At 45.6% G+C, this 17,953-nt stretch overlaps 9 non-coding genes across 9 annotated transcripts; 8 read left to right on the forward strand and 1 right to left on the reverse strand.

Annotated features, from left to right (window-relative positions):
• Positions 1-1,895: 1,895 nt before the first annotated feature.
• trnav-aac (transfer RNA valine (anticodon AAC)) lies at positions 1,896-1,968 on the forward strand. Its single transcript has one exon. It is a non-coding gene; the product is annotated as a tRNA-Val (tRNA).
• A 1,441-nt stretch (positions 1,969-3,409) lies between these two features.
• On the reverse strand, positions 3,410-3,499 carry trnap-ugg (transfer RNA proline (anticodon UGG)). The gene is given in 2 exon segments: positions 3,410-3,445; positions 3,464-3,499. It is a non-coding gene; the product is annotated as a tRNA-Pro (tRNA).
• A 363-nt stretch (positions 3,500-3,862) lies between these two features.
• On the forward strand, positions 3,863-3,935 carry trnav-cac (transfer RNA valine (anticodon CAC)). Its single transcript has one exon. It is a non-coding gene; the product is annotated as a tRNA-Val (tRNA).
• A 2,141-nt stretch (positions 3,936-6,076) lies between these two features.
• Positions 6,077-6,149, forward strand: trnav-cac (transfer RNA valine (anticodon CAC)). The gene has a single exon. It is a non-coding gene; the product is annotated as a tRNA-Val (tRNA).
• A 2,147-nt stretch (positions 6,150-8,296) lies between these two features.
• trnav-cac (transfer RNA valine (anticodon CAC)) lies at positions 8,297-8,369 on the forward strand. Its single transcript has one exon. It is a non-coding gene; the product is annotated as a tRNA-Val (tRNA).
• Positions 8,370-10,277: 1,908 nt separating this feature from the next.
• trnag-ccc (transfer RNA glycine (anticodon CCC)) lies at positions 10,278-10,350 on the forward strand. The gene has a single exon. It is a non-coding gene; the product is annotated as a tRNA-Gly (tRNA).
• Positions 10,351-12,486: 2,136 nt separating this feature from the next.
• trnav-cac (transfer RNA valine (anticodon CAC)) lies at positions 12,487-12,559 on the forward strand. Its single transcript has one exon. It is a non-coding gene; the product is annotated as a tRNA-Val (tRNA).
• Positions 12,560-14,467: 1,908 nt separating this feature from the next.
• On the forward strand, positions 14,468-14,540 carry trnav-cac (transfer RNA valine (anticodon CAC)). The gene has a single exon. It is a non-coding gene; the product is annotated as a tRNA-Val (tRNA).
• A 2,136-nt stretch (positions 14,541-16,676) lies between these two features.
• On the forward strand, positions 16,677-16,749 carry trnav-cac (transfer RNA valine (anticodon CAC)). Its single transcript has one exon. It is a non-coding gene; the product is annotated as a tRNA-Val (tRNA).
• The last annotated feature ends 1,204 nt before the right edge of the window (positions 16,750-17,953 follow it).

Genomic DNA, 17,953 nt, shown 5'->3' on the forward strand with positions numbered 1-17,953 from the left:
AGTGACATGGCCTCTCAGACGAACCATGAAAATCTGCAGCAACAAAGTGAGGTTGAACTCATTGATGACTGCACCGCCAGCGGTTTCTGTAGTGTAGTGGTTAGCACATTCCCCTAACATGCGAAAGGTCCTCGGGGCCATACCGGGTAGAAACATCAAGTGCTTCTCATGTTGTGTGAGGAATGTTTGCACAAAGTACTTGTGTTCCCCATCTCGTATGTTCGAGGATTATGAGGATTAGTCTCTCATGAGCCACTAAAATAATTCCACATTAAGTCACAAGCACTGAATTTTCGACAGGCAATGAGAAGAAAAGGACCTTCTTATTTTGGATATGCGGAGCTCGTTCATCCACAACAGAATTTCATGCATTTACAAATGCAGATAAACCTACTTATTCACCATCTCAAACATGTCTAAATGAACGACAAATGCAACTTACTGCGGATGCTTCATTCTGAAACAAAAACAGAACATACTGGACAATCTCAGCAGGACTGACGACCTCTCTGGAGCGAGATGGCAACGGTCGTTCCGGGCCTGGTTGACTCTTTGTCAAAGCTGGAGAACTGGAAATGGGGTCAGATTCAGACTAATGTGGATGGGGCGGGGTTGGCGTGCCCTATTGGGCCTCGATAGAGTGGTCAGCAATAGGTGGAAAATGACGACAATGTCTCGGACAGAAAGAAAAAGGGGATGTAAATGAGGCTAATCAAGGCTAACAAAGGTGCTGATAGTGGCGCCTCAAGACATCAGAATGTGTTAATAGCAGAACAAAGTAAGCAGTGTGTCAGCGAACAATTGGCGACAGGGTTGCTCAAGTAGGATGGTATGGGCTGGGGGGAGGGGGGCAATGCTGAGGGTAAAACATACCAATGGAAGGAATTAAAATAACTTGATGGAAATAAACAGATGGTGGAGGGAGAAGAGAGATTACACAGTCTGATGTTGTTGAACTGAATAAAATGAAACATACAGAGGGCTGCCTGAATCAACTGGAATTAGTCAATAGAGGTAAGTGAATGTCATACCCCTAGACCAACGAGCCCCGGGAAAGTAACAGAAGCACGCTGTTATTGCCATCGAAAGTCGATCTAACATCTGCGGAAAATACTGGAACAACTCAGCGAGTCAGGCGGAATTTGTCGACAGGACAACAAAGCTTGTCTTTCACCATCACCTTTCATTAAAACCGGGACGGGTTAGAAATGTCGGACGTTTTAACCAAGTCAAATCCTGGTGGGAGCAAACAGAACAACAGGAAAGCGCTCTGACAGGGTGCAAGTCAGGAGAGATTAAATGAGAAAAGGCCTAGGGTTCCCTGGCCACAGAGTGAGGTGAGCATCGAATGAGAGAATAATTACACCACAGTATGAGGCCATTCCAGCCGCTGTGTCTGTGCCAGCTCTCAACAGCTACCGCTCGGATACAAAGAAGAAGTGGAAACAAGATTCAAACCCAAATCTGCGATGGAAGGACACACAGAATGGGGGCAGCATTTACAGTGTGAGACTGTTGCACACACTATGAGTGTGAAAGCTGTATTGAGCCCAGTGGAAAGATGCGCTGCTGTTCCTCGAGTGTTTGTTGAGCTTCTTTGGAACATTTCAGGAGGCCGAGGTCCGGGAGTTCAGCGTTAAGATGCAACTCTCCAGTCAGTTCAATTCTCCACTTTGGCTCTGTGGATTAGATGGGTCACGTCCCTGTGAAGTTAACGCAGATCATGTTAAGTTCGATCTAATTTCTACATCTCGTGGTTTTATATGTTGAAACATCTGTTTTTGAAAGAAACAGCAGTCGTCTTGTAATAACTGGCCTAGCCTCTCAGCCTCACCATGCGAATCTGCAGCAACACAGTGAGGTTGCACATTGTACACTGCCGTTGACTGCCAGCTGTTTCTGTAGTGTAGTGGTTATCACATTCGCCTAACACGCGAAAAGTCCCCGGTTCGAAACCGGGCAGAAACATCTCGTACTTCCAGTTTAGTCTGTTGCTGACTATTGCCGCAATCTCGGAACTGGTCTTCATCAACGAGGAATAGCAAAATGCATGCACCCGTCTGATTGTGGTTATTTACGAAAGCCCTGCATTCTCAATTTAACTACCACTTGAAGCAAAACATAACTTATCTTCAGGTCTGTAAAGTTCGATTCCTGATTGTTTTATAAGTTGAGACATCGGTTTTAAAGAAACGGCTGTCTTCTTGTAATAAGTGACATGGCCTCTCAGACGAACCATGAAAATCTGCAGCAACACAGTGAGGTTGAACTCATTGATGACTGCACCGCCAGCGGTTTCTGTAGTGTAGTGGTTTGCACATTCCCCTAACATGCGAAAGGTCCTCGGGGCCATACCGGGTAGAAACATCAAGTGCTTCTCATGTTGTGTGAGGAATGTTTGCACAAAGTACTTGTGTTCCCCATCTCGTATGTTCGAGGATTATGAGGATTAGTCTCTCATGAGCCACTAAAATAATTCCACATTAAGTCACAAGCACTGAATTTTCGACAGGCAATGAGAAGAAAAGGACCTTCTTATTTTGGATATGCGGAGCTCGTTCATCCACAACAGAATTTCATGCATTTACAAATGCAGATAAACCTACTTATTCACCATCTCAAACATGTCTAAATGAACGACAAATGCAACTTTCTGCGGATGCTTCATTCTGAAACAAAAACAGAACATACTGGACAATCTCAGCAGGACTGACGGCCTCTGTGGAGCGAGATGGCAGCGGTCGTTCAGGGCCTGGGTGACTCTTTGTCAAAGCTGGAGAACTGGAAATGGGGTCAGATTCAGACTAATGTGGATGGGGCGGGGTTGGCGTGCCCTATTGGGCCTCGATAGAGTGGTCAGCAATAGGTGGAAAATGACGAAAATGTCTCGGACAGAAAGAAAAAGGGAATGTAAATGAGGCTAATCAAGGCTAACAAAGGTGCTGATAGTGGCGCCTCAAGACATCAGAATGTGTTAATAGCAGAACAAAGTAAGCAGTGTGTCAGCGAACAATTGGCGACAGGGTTGCTCAAGTAGGATGGTATGGGCTGGGGGGAGGGGGGCAATGCTGAGGGTAAAACATACCAATGGAAGGAATGAAAATAACTTGATGGAAATAAACAGATGGTGGAGGGAGAAGAGAGATTACACAGTCTGATGTTGTTGAACTGAATAAAATGAAACATACAGAGGGCTGCCTGAATCAACTGGAATTAGTCAATAGAGATAAGTGAATGTCCACACATAGACAAGCTTTTAGACAATGTCCCGATTGTCTCGCGAACCTATTGGTTCCCTGCCGTGTGAGCTCAGCTTCTCAAAGCAAACCCAATGTGAATGAATCCCGCCGAATGAGCCGCAAAGAAACGAAGAAAACATATCGCCTGACCAACAGAAAACCTTATCAAAGGGCTCGTCCGGGATTTGAACCCGGGACCTCCCGCAAGTTTCGAAACCACGACACCCAAAGCGAGAATCATACCCCTAGACCAACGAGCCCCAGTGATGTCATAGAAGCACGCTGTTATAGCCATCGAAAGTTGATCCAACATCTGCGGAAGATACTGGAACAACTCAGCGAGTCAGGCGGGATTTGTCGACAGGACAACACAGCTCGTCTTTCACCATCACTTTTCATTAAAACCGGGACGGGTTAGAAATGTCGGACGTTTTAACCAAGTCAAATCCCGGTGGGAGCAAACAGAATAACAGGAAAGCGCTCTGACAGGGTGCAAATCAGGAGAGATTAAATGAGAAAAGGCAGTAGTCTTGTAATACGTGGCCTAGCCTCTCAGCCTCACCATGCGAATCTGCAGCAGCACAGTGAGGTTGCACATTGTACACGTCCATTGCTTTCTACTTGTTTCTGTAGTGTAGTGGTTATCACATTCGCCTCACCCGCGAAAAATCCGCGGTTCGAAACCGGGCAGAAACATCTCGTACTACCAGATTAGTCTGTTGCTGACTATTGCCGCAATCTCGTTACTGGTCTTCATCAACGAGGAATAGCAAAATGCATGCACCCGTATGGTTGTGGTTATTTTCGAAAGCCCTGCCTTCTCAATTTGACTTCCACTTGAAGCAAAACATAACTTATCTTCAGGTCTGTAAAGTTCGATTCCTGATTGTTTTATAAGTTGAGACATCGGTTTTAAAGAAACGGCTGTCTTCTTGTAATAAGTGACATGGCCTCTCAGAGGAACCATGAGAAGCTGCAGCAACACAGTGAGGTTGAACATTGCACAAGTCCATTGATTACTGCAGCGCCAGCGGTTTCTGTAGTGTAGTAGTTAGCACATTCCCCTAACATGCGAAAGGTCCCCGGGACCATACCGGGTAGAAACATCAAGTGCTTCTCATGTTGTGTGAGGAATGTTTGCACAAAGTACTTGTGTTCCCCATCTCGTATGTTCGAGGATTATGAGGTTTAGTCTCTCATGAGCCACTAAAATAATTCCACATTAAGTCACAAGCACTGAATTTTCGACAGGCAATGAGAAGAAAAGGACCTTCTTATTTTGGATATGCGGAGCTCGTTCATCCACAACAGAATTTCATGCATTTACAAATGCAGATAAACCTACTTATTCACCATCTCAAACATGTCTAAATGAACGACAAATGCAACTTACTGCGGATGCTTCATTCTGAAACAAAAACAGAACATACTGGACAATCTCAGCAGGACTGACGGCCTCTGCGAGATGGCAGCGGTCGTTCCGGGCCTGGGTGACTCTTTGTCAAAGCTGGAGAACTGGAAATGGGGTCAGATTCAGACAAATGTGGATGGGGCGGGGTTGGCGTGCCCTATTGGGCCTCGATAGAGTGGTCAGCAATAGGTGGAAAATGACGAAAATGTCTCGGACAGAAAGAAAAAGGGAATGTAAATGAGGCTAATCAAGGCTAACAAAGTTGCTGATAGTGGCGCCTCAAGAGATCAGAATGTGTTAATAGCAGAACAAAGTAAGCAGCGTGTCAGCGAACAATTGGCGACAGGGTTGCTCAAGTAGGATGGTATGGGCTGGGGGGAGGGGGGCAATGCTGAGGGTAAAACATACCAATGGAAGGAATGAAAATAACTTGATGGAAATAAACAGATGGTGGAGGGAGAAGAGAGATTACACAGTCTGATGTTGTTGAAATGAATAAAATGAAACATACAGAGGGCTGCCTGAATCAACTGGAATTAGTCAATAGAGGTAAGTGAATGTCATACCCCTAGACCAACGAGCCCCGGGAAAGTAACAGAAGCACGCTGTTATTGCCATCGAAAGTCGATCTAACATCTGCGGAAAATACTGGAACAACTCAGCGAGTCAGGCGGAATTTGTCGACAGGACAACAAAGCTTGTCTTTCACCATCACCTTTCATTAAAACCGGGACGGGTTAGAAATGTCGGACGTTTTAACCAAGTCAAATCCTGGTGGGAGCAAACAGAACAACAGGAAAGCGCTCTGACAAGGTGCAAATCAGGAGAGATTAAATGAGAAAAGGCCTAGGGTTCCCTGGCCACAGAGTGAGGTGAGTATCGAATGAGAGAATAATTACACCACAGTATGAGGCCATTCCAGCCGCTGTGTCTGTGCCAGGTCTCAACAACTACCGCCCGGATACAAAGAAGAAGTGGAAACAAGATTCAAACCCAAATCTGCGATGGAAGGACACACAGAATGGGGGCAGCATTTACAGTGTGAGACTGTTGCACACACTATGTGAAAGCTGTATTGAGCCCAGTGGAAAGATGCGCTGCTGTTCCTCGAGTGTTTGTTGAGCTTCTTTGGAACATTTCAGGAGGCCGAGGTCCGGGAGGTCAGCGTTAAGATGCAGCTCTCCAGTCAGTTCAATTCTCCACTTTGGCTCTGTGGATTAGATGGGTCACGTCCCTGTGAAGTTAACGCAGATCATGTTAAGTGCGATCTAATTTCTACATCTCGTGGTTTTATATGTTGAAACATCTGTTTTTGAAAGAAACAGCAGTCGTCTTGTAATAAGTGGCCTGGCCTCTCAGCTTCACCATGCGAATCTGCAGCAACACAGTGAGGTTGCACATTGTACACGTCCGTTGACTGCCTGCTGTTTCTGTAGTGTAGAGGTTATCAAATTCGCCTCACACGCGAAAGGTCCCCGGTTCGAAACCGGGCAGAAACATCTCGTACTACCTTGTTAGTCTGTTGCTGACTATTGCCGCAATCTCATACCTGGTCTTCATCACCGAGGAATAGCAAAATGCATGCACCCGTATGGTTGTGGTTATTTTCGAAAGCGCTGCCTTCTCAATTTAACTTCCACTTGAAGCAAAACATAACTTATCTTCAGGTCTGTAAAGTTCGATTCCTGATTGTTTTATAAGTTGAGACATCGGTTTTAAAGAAACGGCTGTCTTCTTGTAATAAGTGACATGGCCTCTCAGACGAACCATGAGAAGCTGCAGCAACACAGTGAGGTTGAACATTGCACAAGTCCATTGATTACTGCACCGCCAGCGGTTTCTGTAGTGTAGTGGTTAGCACATTCCCCTAACATGCGAAAGGTCCCCGGGGCCATAGCGGGTAGAAACATCAAGTGCTTCTCATGTTGTGTGAGGAATGTTTGCACAAAGTACTTGTGTTCCCCCATCTCGTATGTTCGAGGATTATGAGGATTAGTCTCTCATGAGCCACCAAAATAAATTCCACATTAAGTCACAAGCACTGAATTTTCGACAGGCAATGAGAAGAAAAGGACCTTCTTATTTTGGATATGCGGAGCTAGTTCATCCACAACAGAATTTCATGCATTTACAAATGCAGATAAACCTACTTATTCACCATCTCAAACATGTCTAAATGAACGACAAATGCAACTTACTGCGGATGCTTCATTCTGAAACAAAAACAGAACATACTGGACAATCTCAGCAGGACTGACGGCCTCTGCGAGATGGCAGCGGTCGCTCCGGGCCTGGGTGACTCTTTGTCAAAGCTGGAGAACTGGAAATGGGGTCAGATTCAGACAAATGTGGATGGGGCGGGGTTGGCGTGCCCTATTGGGCCTCGATAGAGTGGTCAGCAATAGGTGGAAAAAGAGGAAAATGTCTCGGACAGAAAGAAAAAGGGAATGTAAATGAGGCTAATCAAGGCTAACAAAGTTGCTGATAGTGGCGCCTCAAGAGATCAGAATGTGTTAATAGCAGAACAAAGTAAGCAGTGTGTCAGCGAACAATTGGCGACAGGGTTGCTCAAGTAGGATGGTATGGGCTGGGGGGAGGGGGGCAATGCTGAGGGTAAAACATACCAATGGAAGGAATGAAAATAACTTGATGGAATTAAACAGATGGTGGAGGGAGAAGAGAGATTACACAGTCTGATGTTGTTGAAATGAATAAAATGAAACATACAGAGGGCTGCCTGAATCAACTGGAATTAGTCAATAGAGGTAAGTGAATGTCATACCCCTAGACCAACGAGCCCCGGGAAAGTAACAGAAGCACGCTGTTATTGCCATCGAAAGTCGATCTAACATCTGCGGAAAATACTGGAACAACTCAGCGAGTCAGGCGGAATTTGTCGACAGGACAACAAAGCTTGTCTTTCACCATCACCTTTCATTAAAACCGGGACGGGTTAGAAATGTCGGACGTTTTAACCAAGTCAAATCCTGGTGGGAGCAAACAGAACAACAGGAAAGCGCTCTGACAAGGTGCAAGTCAGGAGAGATTAAATGAGAAAAGGCCTAGGGTTCCCTGGCCACAGAGTGAGGTGAGCATCGAATGAGAGAATAATTACACCACAGTATGAGGCCATTCCAGCCGCTGTGTCTGTGCTAGCTCTCAACAACTACCGCCCGGATACAAAGAAGAAGTGGAAACAAGATTCAAACCCAAATCTGCGATGGAAGGACACACAGAATGGGGGCAGCATTTACAGTGTGAGACTGTTGCACACACTATGAGTGTGAAAGCTGTATTGAGCCCAGTGGAAAGATGCGCTGCTGTTCCTCGAGTGTTTGTTGAGCTTCTTTGGAACATTTCAGGAGGCCGAGGTCCGGGAGGTCAGCGTTAAGATGCAGCTCTCCAGTCAGTTCAATTCTCCACTTTGCCTCTGTGGATTAGATGGGTCACGTCCCTGTGAAGTTAACGCAGATCATGTTAAGTGCGATCTAATTTCTACATCTCGTGGTTTTATATGTTGAAACATCTGTTTTTGAAAGAAACAGCAGTCGTCTTGTAATAAGTGGCCTGGCCTCTCAGCTTCACCATGCGAATCTGCAGCAACACAGTGAGGTTGCACATTGTACACGTCCGTTGACTGCCTGCTGTTTCTGTAGTGTAGAGGTTATCAAATTCGCCTCACACGCGAAAGGTCCCCGGTTCGAAACCGGGCAGAAACATCTCGTACTACCTTGTTAGTCTGTTGCTGACTATTGCCGCAATCTCATACCTGGTCTTCATCACCGAGAAATAGCAAAATGCATGCACCCGTATGGTTGTGGTTATTTTCGAAAGCGCTGCCTTCTCAATTTAACTTCCACTTGAAGCAAAACATAACTTATCTTCAGGTCTGTAAAGTTCGATTCCTGATTGTTTTATAAGTTGAGACATCGGTTTTAAAGAAACGGCTGTCTTCTTGTAATAAGTGACATGGCCTCTCAGACGAACCATGAGAAGCTGCAGCAACACAGTGAGGTTGAACATTGCACAAGTCCATTGATTACTGCACCGCCAGCGGTTTCTGTAGTGTAGTGGTTAGCACATTCCCCTAACATGCGAAAGGTCCCCGGGGCCATACCGGGTAGAAACATCAAGTGCTTCTCATGTTGTGTGAGGAATGTTTGCACAAAGTACTTGTGTTCCCCCATCTCGTATGTTCGAGGATTATGAGGATTAGTCTCTCATGAGCCACCAAAATAAATTCCACATTAAGTCACAAGCACTGAATTTTCGACAGGCAATGAGAAGAAAAGGACCTTCTTATTTTGGATATGCGGAGCTAGTTCATCCACAACAGAATTTCATGCATTTACAAATGCAGATAAACCTACTTATTCACCATCTCAAACATGTCTAAATGAACGACAAATGCAACTTACTGCGGATGCTTCATTCTGAAACAAAAACAGAACATACTGGACAATCTCAGCAGGACTGACGGCCTCTGCGAGATGGCAGCGGTCGCTCCGGGCCTGGGTGACTCTTTGTCAAAGCTGGAGAACTGGAAATGGGGTCAGATTCAGACAAATGTGGATGGGGCGGGGTTGGCGTGCCCTATTGGGCCTCGATAGAGTGGTCAGCAATAGGTGGAAAATGACGAAAATGTCTCGGACAGAAAGAAAAAGGGAATGTAAATGAGGCTAATCAAGGCTAACAAAGGTGCTGATAGTGGCGCCTCAAGAGATCAGAATGTGTTAATAGCAGAACAAAGTAAGCAGTGTGTCAGCGAACAATTGGCGACAGGGATCAGATTGCTCAAGTAGGATGGTATGGGCTGGGGGGAGGGGGGCAATGCTGAGGGTAAAACATGCCAATGGAAGGAATGAAAATAACTTGATGGAAATAAACAGATGGTGGAGGGAGAAGAGAGATTACACAGTCTGATGTTGTTGAACTGAATAAAATGAAACATACAGAGAGCTGCCTGAATCTACTGGAATAAGTCAATAGAGGTAAGTGAATGTCCACACATAGACAAGCTTTTAGACAATGTCCCGATTGTCTCGCGAACCGATTGGTTCCCTGCCGTGTGAGCTCAGCTTCTCACAGCAAACCCAATGTGAATGAATCCAGCATAATGAGCCGCAAAGAAATGAAGAAAACATATCGCCTGACCAACAGAAAACCTTATCAAAGGGCTCGTCCGGGATTTGAACCCGGGACCTCCCGCAAGTTTCGAAACCACGACACCCAAAGCGAGAATCATACCCCTAGACCAACGAGTCCCAGGGATGTCATAGAAGCACGCTGTTATAGCCATCGAAAGTTGATCCAACATCTGTGGAAGATACTGGAACAACTCAACGAGTCAGGCGGGATTTGTCGACAGGACAACACAGCTCGTCTTTCACCATCACTTTTCATTAAAACCGGGAGGGGTTAGAAATGTCGGACGTTTTAACCAAGTCAAATCCCGGTGGGAGCAAACAGAATAACAGGAAAGCGCTCTGACAGGGTGCAAGTCAGGAGAGATTAAATGAGAAAAGGAGGTAGTCTTGTAATACGTGGCCTAGCCTCTCAGCCTCACCATGCGAATCTGCAGCAGCACAGTGAGGTTGCACATTGTACACGTCCGTTGCTTTCTACTTGTTTCTGTAGTGGAGTGGTTATCACATTCGCCTCCCACGCGAAAAGTCCCCGGTTCGAAACCGGGCAGAAACATCTCGTACTACCAGATTAGTCTGTTGCTGACTCTTGCCGCAATCTCGTAACTGGTCTTCATCAACGAGGAATAGCAAAATGCATGCACCCGTATTGTTTTCGAAAGCCCTGCCTTCTCAATTTAACTTCCACTTGAAGCAAAACATAACTTATCTTCAGGTCTGTAAAGTTCGATTCCTGATTGTTTTATAAGTTGAGACATCGGTTTTAAAGAAACGGCTGTCTTCTTGTAATAAGTGACATGGCCTCTCAGAGGAACCATGAGAAGCTGCAGCAACACAGTGAGGTTGAACATTGCACAAGTCCATTGATTACTGCAGCGCCAGCGGTTTCTGTAGTGTAGTAGTTAGCACATTCCCCTAACATGCGAAAGGTCCCCGGGACCATACCGGGTAGAAACATCAAGTGCTTCTCATGTTGTGTGAGGAATGTTTGCACAAAGTACTTGTGTTCCCCATCTCGTATGTTCGAGGATTATGAGGTTTAGTCTCTCATGAGCCACTAAAATAATTCCACATTAAGTCACAAGCACTGAATTTTCGACAGGCAATGAGAAGAAAAGGACCTTCTTATTTTGGATATGCGGAGCTCGTTCATCCACAACAGAATTTCATGCATTTACAAATGCAGATAAACCTACTTATTCACCATCTCAAACATGTCTAAATGAACGACAAATGCAACTTACTGCGGATGCTTCATTCTGAAACAAAAACAGAACATACTGGACAATCTCAGCAGGACTGACGGCCTCTGCGAGATGGCAGCGGTCGTTCCGGGCCTGGGTGACTCTTTGTCAAAGCTGGAGAACTGGAAATGGGGTCAGATTCAGACAAATGTGGATGGGGCGGGGTTGGCGTGCCCTATTGGGCCTCGATAGAGTGGTCAGCAATAGGTGGAAAATGACGAAAATGTCTCGGACAGAAAGAAAAAGGGAATGTAAATGAGGCTAATCAAGGCTAACAAAGTTGCTGATAGTGGCGCCTCAAGAGATCAGAATGTGTTAATAGCAGAACAAAGTAAGCAGTGTGTCAGCGAACAATTGGCGACAGGGTTGCTCAAGTAGGATGGTATGGGCTGGGGGGAGGGGGGCAATGCTGAGGGTAAAACATACCAATGGAAGGAATGAAAATAACTTGATGGAATTAAACAGATGGTGGAGGGAGAAGAGAGATTACACAGTCTGATGTTGTTGAAATGAATAAAATGAAACATACAGAGGGCTGCCTGAATCAACTGGAATTAGTCAATAGAGGTAAGTGAATGTCATACCCCTAGACCAACGAGCCCCGGGAAAGTAACAGAAGCACGCTGTTATTGCCATCGAAAGTCGATCTAACATCTGCGGAAAATACTGGAACAACTCAGCGAGTCAGGCGGAATTTGTCGACAGGACAACAAAGCTTGTCTTTCACCATCACCTTTCATTAAAACCGGGACGGGTTAGAAATGTCGGACGTTTTAACCAAGTCAAATCCTGGTGGGAGCAAACAGAACAACAGGAAAGCGCTCTGACAAGGTGCAAGTCAGGAGAGATTAAATGAGAAAAGGCCTAGGGTTCCCTGGCCACAGAGTGAGGTGAGCATCGAATGAGAGAATAATTACACCACAGTATGAGGCCATTCCAGCCGCTGTGTCTGTGCTAGCTCTCAACAACTACCGCCCGGATACAAAGAAGAAGTGGAAACAAGATTCAAACCCAAATCTGCGATGGAAGGACACACAGAATGGGGGCAGCATTTACAGTGTGAGACTGTTGCACACACTATGAGTGTGAAAGCTGTATTGAGCCCAGTGGAAAGATGCGCTGCTGTTCCTCGAGTGTTTGTTGAGCTTCTTTGGAACATTTCAGGAGGCCGAGGTCCGGGAGGTCAGCGTTAAGATGCAGCTCTCCAGTCAGTTCAATTCTCCACTTTGGCTCTGTGGATTAGATGGGTCACGTCCCTGTGAAGTTAACGCAGATCATGTTAAGTGCGATCTAATTTCTACATCTCGTGGTTTTATATGTTGAAACATCTGTTTTTGAAAGAAACAGCAGTCGTCTTGTAATAAGTGGCCTGGCCTCTCAGCTTCACCATGCGAATCTGCAGCAACACAGTGAGGTTGCACATTGTACACGTCCGTTGACTGCCTGCTGTTTCTGTAGTGTAGAGGTTATCAAATTCGCCTCACACGCGAAAGGTCCCCGGTTCGAAACCGGGCAGAAACATCTCGTACTACGTTGTTAGTCTGTTGCTGACTATTGCCGCAATCTCATACCTGGTCTTCATCACCGAGGAATAGCAAAATGCATGCACCCGTATGGTTGTGGTTATTTTCGAAAGCGCTGCCTTCTCAATTTAACTTCCACTTGAAGCAAAACATAACTTATCTTCAGGTCTGTAAAGTTCGATTCCTGATTGTTTCATAAGTTGAGACATCGGTTTTAAAGAAACGGCTGTCTTCTTGTAATAAGTGACATGGCCTCTCAGACGAACCATGAGAAGCTGCAGCAACACAGTGAGGTTGAACATTGCACAAGTCCATTGATTACTGCACCGCCAGCGGTTTCTGTAGTGTAGTGGTTAGCACATTCCCCTAACATGCGAAAGGTCCCCGGGGCCATACCGGGTAGAAACATCAAGTGCTTCTCATGTTGTGTGAGGAATGTTTGCACAAAGTACTTGTGTTCCCCCATCTCGTATGTTCGAGGATTATGAGGATTAGTCTCTCATGAGCCACCAAAATAAATTCCACATTAAGTCACAAGCACTGAATTTTCGACAGGCAATGAGAAGAAAAGGACCTTCTTATTTTGGATATGCGGAGCTAGTTCATCCACAACAGAATTTCATGCATTTACAAATGCAGATAAACCTACTTATTCACCATCTCAAACATGTCTAAATGAACGACAAATGCAACTTACTGCGGATGCTTCATTCTGAAACAAAAACAGAACATACTGGACAATCTCAGCAGGACTGACGGCCTCTGCGAGATGGCAGCGGTCGCTCCGGGCCTGGGTGACTCTTTGTCAAAGCTGGAGAACTGGAAATGGGGTCAGATTCAGACAAATGTGGATGGGGCGGGGTTGGCGTGCCCTATTGGGCCTCGATAGAGTGGTCAGCAATAGGTGGAAAATGACGAAAATGTTTCGGACAGAAAGAAAAAGGGAATGTAAATGAGGCTAATCAAGGCTAACAAAGGTGCTGATAGTGGCGCCTCAAGAGATCAGAATGTGTTAATAGCAGAACAAAGTAAGCAGTGTGTCAGCGAACAATTGGCGACAGGGATCAGATTGCTCAAGTAGGATGGTATGGGCTGGGGGGAGGGGGGCAATGCTGAGGGTAAAACATGCCAATGGAAGGAATGAAAATAACTTGATGGAAATAAACAGATGGTGGAGGGAGAAGAGAGATTACACAGTCTGATGTTGTTGAACTGAATAAAATGAAACATACAGAGAGCTGCCTGAATCTACTGGAATAAGTCAATAGAGGTAAGTGAATGTCCACACATAGACAAGCTTTTAGACAATGTCCCGATTGTCTCGCGAACCTATTGGTTCCCTGCCGTGTGAGCTCAGCTTCTCACAGCAAACCCAATGTGAATGAATCCAGCATAATGAGCCGCAAAGAAATGAAGAAAACATATCGCCTGACCAACAGAAAACCTTATCAAAGGGCTCGTCCGGGATTTGAACCCGGGACCTCCCGCAAGTTTCGAAACCACGACACCCAAAGCGAGAATCATACCCCTAGACCAACGAGTCCCAGGGATGTCATAGAAGCACGCTGTTATAGCCATCGAAAGTTGATCCAACATCTGTGGAAGATACTGGAACAACTCAACGAGTCAGGCGGGATTTGTCGACAGGACAACACAGCTCGTCTTTCACCATCACTTTTCATTAAAACCGGGACGGGTTAGAAATGTCGGACGTTTTAACCAAGTCAAATCCCGGTGGGAGCAAACAGAATAACAGGAAAGCGCTCTGACAGGGTGCAAGTCAGGAGAGATTAAATGAGAAAAGGAGGTAGTCTTGTAATACGTGGCCTAGCCTCTCAGCCTCACCATGCGAATCTGCAGCAGCACAGTGAGGTTGCACATTGTACACGTCCGTTGCTTTCTACTTGTTTCTGTAGTGTAGTGGTTATCACATTCGCCTCACACGCGAAAAGTCCGCGGTTCGAAACCGGGCAGAAACATCCCGTACTACCAGATGAGTCTGTTGCTGACTATTGCCGCAATCTCGTAACTGGTCTTCATCAACGAGGAATAGCAAAATGCATGCACCCGTATTGTTTTCGAAAGCCCTGCCTTCTCAATTTAACTTCCACTTGAAGCAAAACATAACTTATCTTCAGGTCTGTAAAGTTCGATTCCTGATTGTTTTATAAGTTGAGACATCGGTTTTAAAGAAACGGCTGTCTTCTTGTAATAAGTGACATGGCCTCTCAGAGGAACCATGAGAAGCTGCAGCAACACAGTGAGGTTGAACATTGCACAAGTCCATTGATTACTGCAGCGCCAGCGGTTTCTGTAGTGTAGTAGTTAGCACATTCCCCTAACATGCGAAAGGTCCCCGGGACCATACCGGGTAGAAACATCAAGTGCTTCTCATGTTGTGTGAGGAATGTTTGCACAAAGTACTTGTGTTCCCCATCTCGTATGTTCGAGGATTATGAGGTTTAGTCTCTCATGAGCCACTAAAATAATTCCACATTAAGTCACAAGCACTGAATTTTCGACAGGCAATGAGAAGAAAAGGACCTTCTTATTTTGGATATGCGGAGCTCGTTCATCCACAACAGAATTTCATGCATTTACAAATGCAGATAAACCTACTTATTCACCATCTCAAACATGTCTAAATGAACGACAAATGCAACTTACTGCGGATGCTTCATTCTGAAACAAAAACAGAACATACTGGACAATCTCAGCAGGACTGACGGCCTCTGCGAGATGGCAGCGGTCGTTCCGGGCCTGGGTGACTCTTTGTCAAAGCTGGAGAACTGGAAATGGGGTCAGATTCAGACAAATGTGGATGGGGCGGGGTTGGCGTGCCCTATTGGGCCTCGATAGAGTGGTCAGCAATAGGTGGAAAATGACGAAAATGTCTCGGACAGAAAGAAAAAGGGAATGTAAATGAGGCTAATCAAGGCTAACAAAGTTGCTGATAGTGGCGCCTCAAGAGATCAGAATGTGTTAATAGCAGAACAAAGTAAGCAGTGTGTCAGCGAACAATTGGCGACAGGGTTGCTCAAGTAGGATGGTATGGGCTGGGGGGAGGGGGGCAATGCTGAGGGTAAAACATACCAATGGAAGGAATGAAAATAACTTGATGGAATTAAACAGATGGTGGAGGGAGAAGAGAGATTACACAGTCTGATGTTGTTGAAATGAATAAAATGAAACATACAGAGGGCTGCCTGAATCAACTGGAATTAGTCAATAGAGGTAAGTGAATGTCATACCCCTAGACCAACGAGCCCCGGGAAAGTAACAGAAGCACGCTGTTATTGCCATCGAAAGTCGATCTAACATCTGCGGAAAATACTGGAACAACTCAGCGAGTCAGGCGGAATTTGTCGACAGGACAACAAAGCTTGTCTTTCACCATCACCTTTCATTAAAACCGGGACGGGTTAGAAATGTCGGACGTTTTAACCAAGTCAAATCCTGGTGGGAGCAAACAGAACAACAGGAAAGCGCTCTGACAAGGTGCAAGTCAGGAGAGATTAAATGAGAAAAGGCCTAGGGTTCCCTGGCCACAGAGTGAGGTGAGCATCGAATGAGAGAATAATTACACCACAGTATGAGGCCATTCCAGCCGCTGTGTCTGTGCTAGCTCTCAACAACTACCGCCCGGATACAAAGAAGAAGTGGAAACAAGATTCAAACCCAAATCTGCGATGGAAGGACACACAGAATGGGGGCAGCATTTACAGTGTGAGACTGTTGCACACACTATGAGTGTGAAAGCTGTATTGAGCCCAGTGGAAAGATGCGCTGCTGTTCCTCGAGTGTTTGTTGAGCTTCTTTGGAACATTTCAGGAGGCCGAGGTCCGGGAGGTCAGCGTTAAGATGCAGCTCTCCAGTCAGTTCAATTCTCCACTTTGGCTCTGTGGATTAGATGGGTCACGTCCCTGTGAAGTTAACGCAGATCATGTTAAGTGCGATCTAATTTCTACATCTCGTGGTTTTATATGTTGAAACATCTGTTTTTGAAAGAAACAGCAGTCGTCTTGTAATAAGTGGCCTGGCCTCTCAGCTTCACCATGCGAATCTGCAGCAACACAGTGAGGTTGCACATTGTACACGTCCGTTGACTGCCTGCTGTTTCTGTAGTGTAGAGGTTATCAAATTCGCCTCACACGCGAAAAGTCCCCGGTTCGAAACCGGGCAGAAACATCTCGTACTACCTTGTTAGTCTGTTGCTGACTATTGCCGCAATCTCATACCTGGTCTTCATCACCGAGGAATAGCAAAATGCATGCACCCGTATGGTTGTGGTTATTTTCGAAAGCGCTGCCTTCTCAATTTAACTTCCACTTGAAGCAAAACATAACTTATCTTCAGGTCTGTAAAGTTCGATTCCTGATTGTTTTATAAGTTGAGACATCGGTTTTAAAGAAACGGCTGTCTTCTTGTAATAAGTGACATGGCCTCTCAGACGAACCATGAGAAGCTGCAGCAACACAGTGAGGTTGAACATTGCACAAGTCCATTGATTACTGCACCGCCAGCGGTTTCTGTAGTGTAGTGGTTAGCACATTCCCCTAACATGCGAAAGGTCCCCGGGGCCATACCGGGTAGAAACATCAAGTGCTTCTCATGTTGTGTGAGGAATGTTTGCACAAAGTACTTGTGTTCCCCCATCTCGTATGTTCGAGGATTATGAGGATTAGTCTCTCATGAGCCACCAAAATAAATTCCACATTAAGTCACAAGCACTGAATTTTCGACAGGCAATGAGAAGAAAAGGACCTTCTTATTTTGGATATGCGGAGCTAGTTCATCCACAACAGAATTTCATGCATTTACAAATGCAGATAAACCTACTTATTCACCATCTCAAACATGTCTAAATGAACGACAAATGCAACTTACTGCGGATGCTTCATTTTGAAACAAAAACAGAACATACTGGACAATCTCAGCAGGACTGACGGCCTCTGCGAGATGGCAGCGGTCGTTCCGGGCCTGGGTGACTCTTTGTCAAAGCTGGAGAACTGGAAATGGGGTCAGATTCAGACAAATGTGGATGGGGCGGGGTTGGCGTGCCCTATTGGGCCTCGATAGAGTGGTCAGCAATAGGTGGAAAATGACGAAAATGTCTCGGACAGAAAGAAAAAGGGAATGTAAATGAGGCTAATCAAGGCTAACAAAGTTGCTGATAGTGGCGCCTCAAGAGATCAGAATGTGTTAATAGCAGAACAAAGTAAGCAGTGTGTCAGCGAACAATTGGCGACAGGGTTGCTCAAGTAGGATGGTATGGGCTGGGGGGAGGGGGGCAATGCTGAGGGTAAAACATACCAATGGAAGGAATGAAAATAACTTGATGGAATTAAACAGATGGTGGAGGGAGAAGAGAGATTACACAGTCTGATGTTGT

Source organism: Scyliorhinus torazame, chromosome 5, assembly GCF_047496885.1.
Source record: "Scyliorhinus torazame isolate Kashiwa2021f chromosome 5, sScyTor2.1, whole genome shotgun sequence".
Taxonomy (NCBI): domain Eukaryota; kingdom Metazoa; phylum Chordata; class Chondrichthyes; order Carcharhiniformes; family Scyliorhinidae; genus Scyliorhinus; species Scyliorhinus torazame.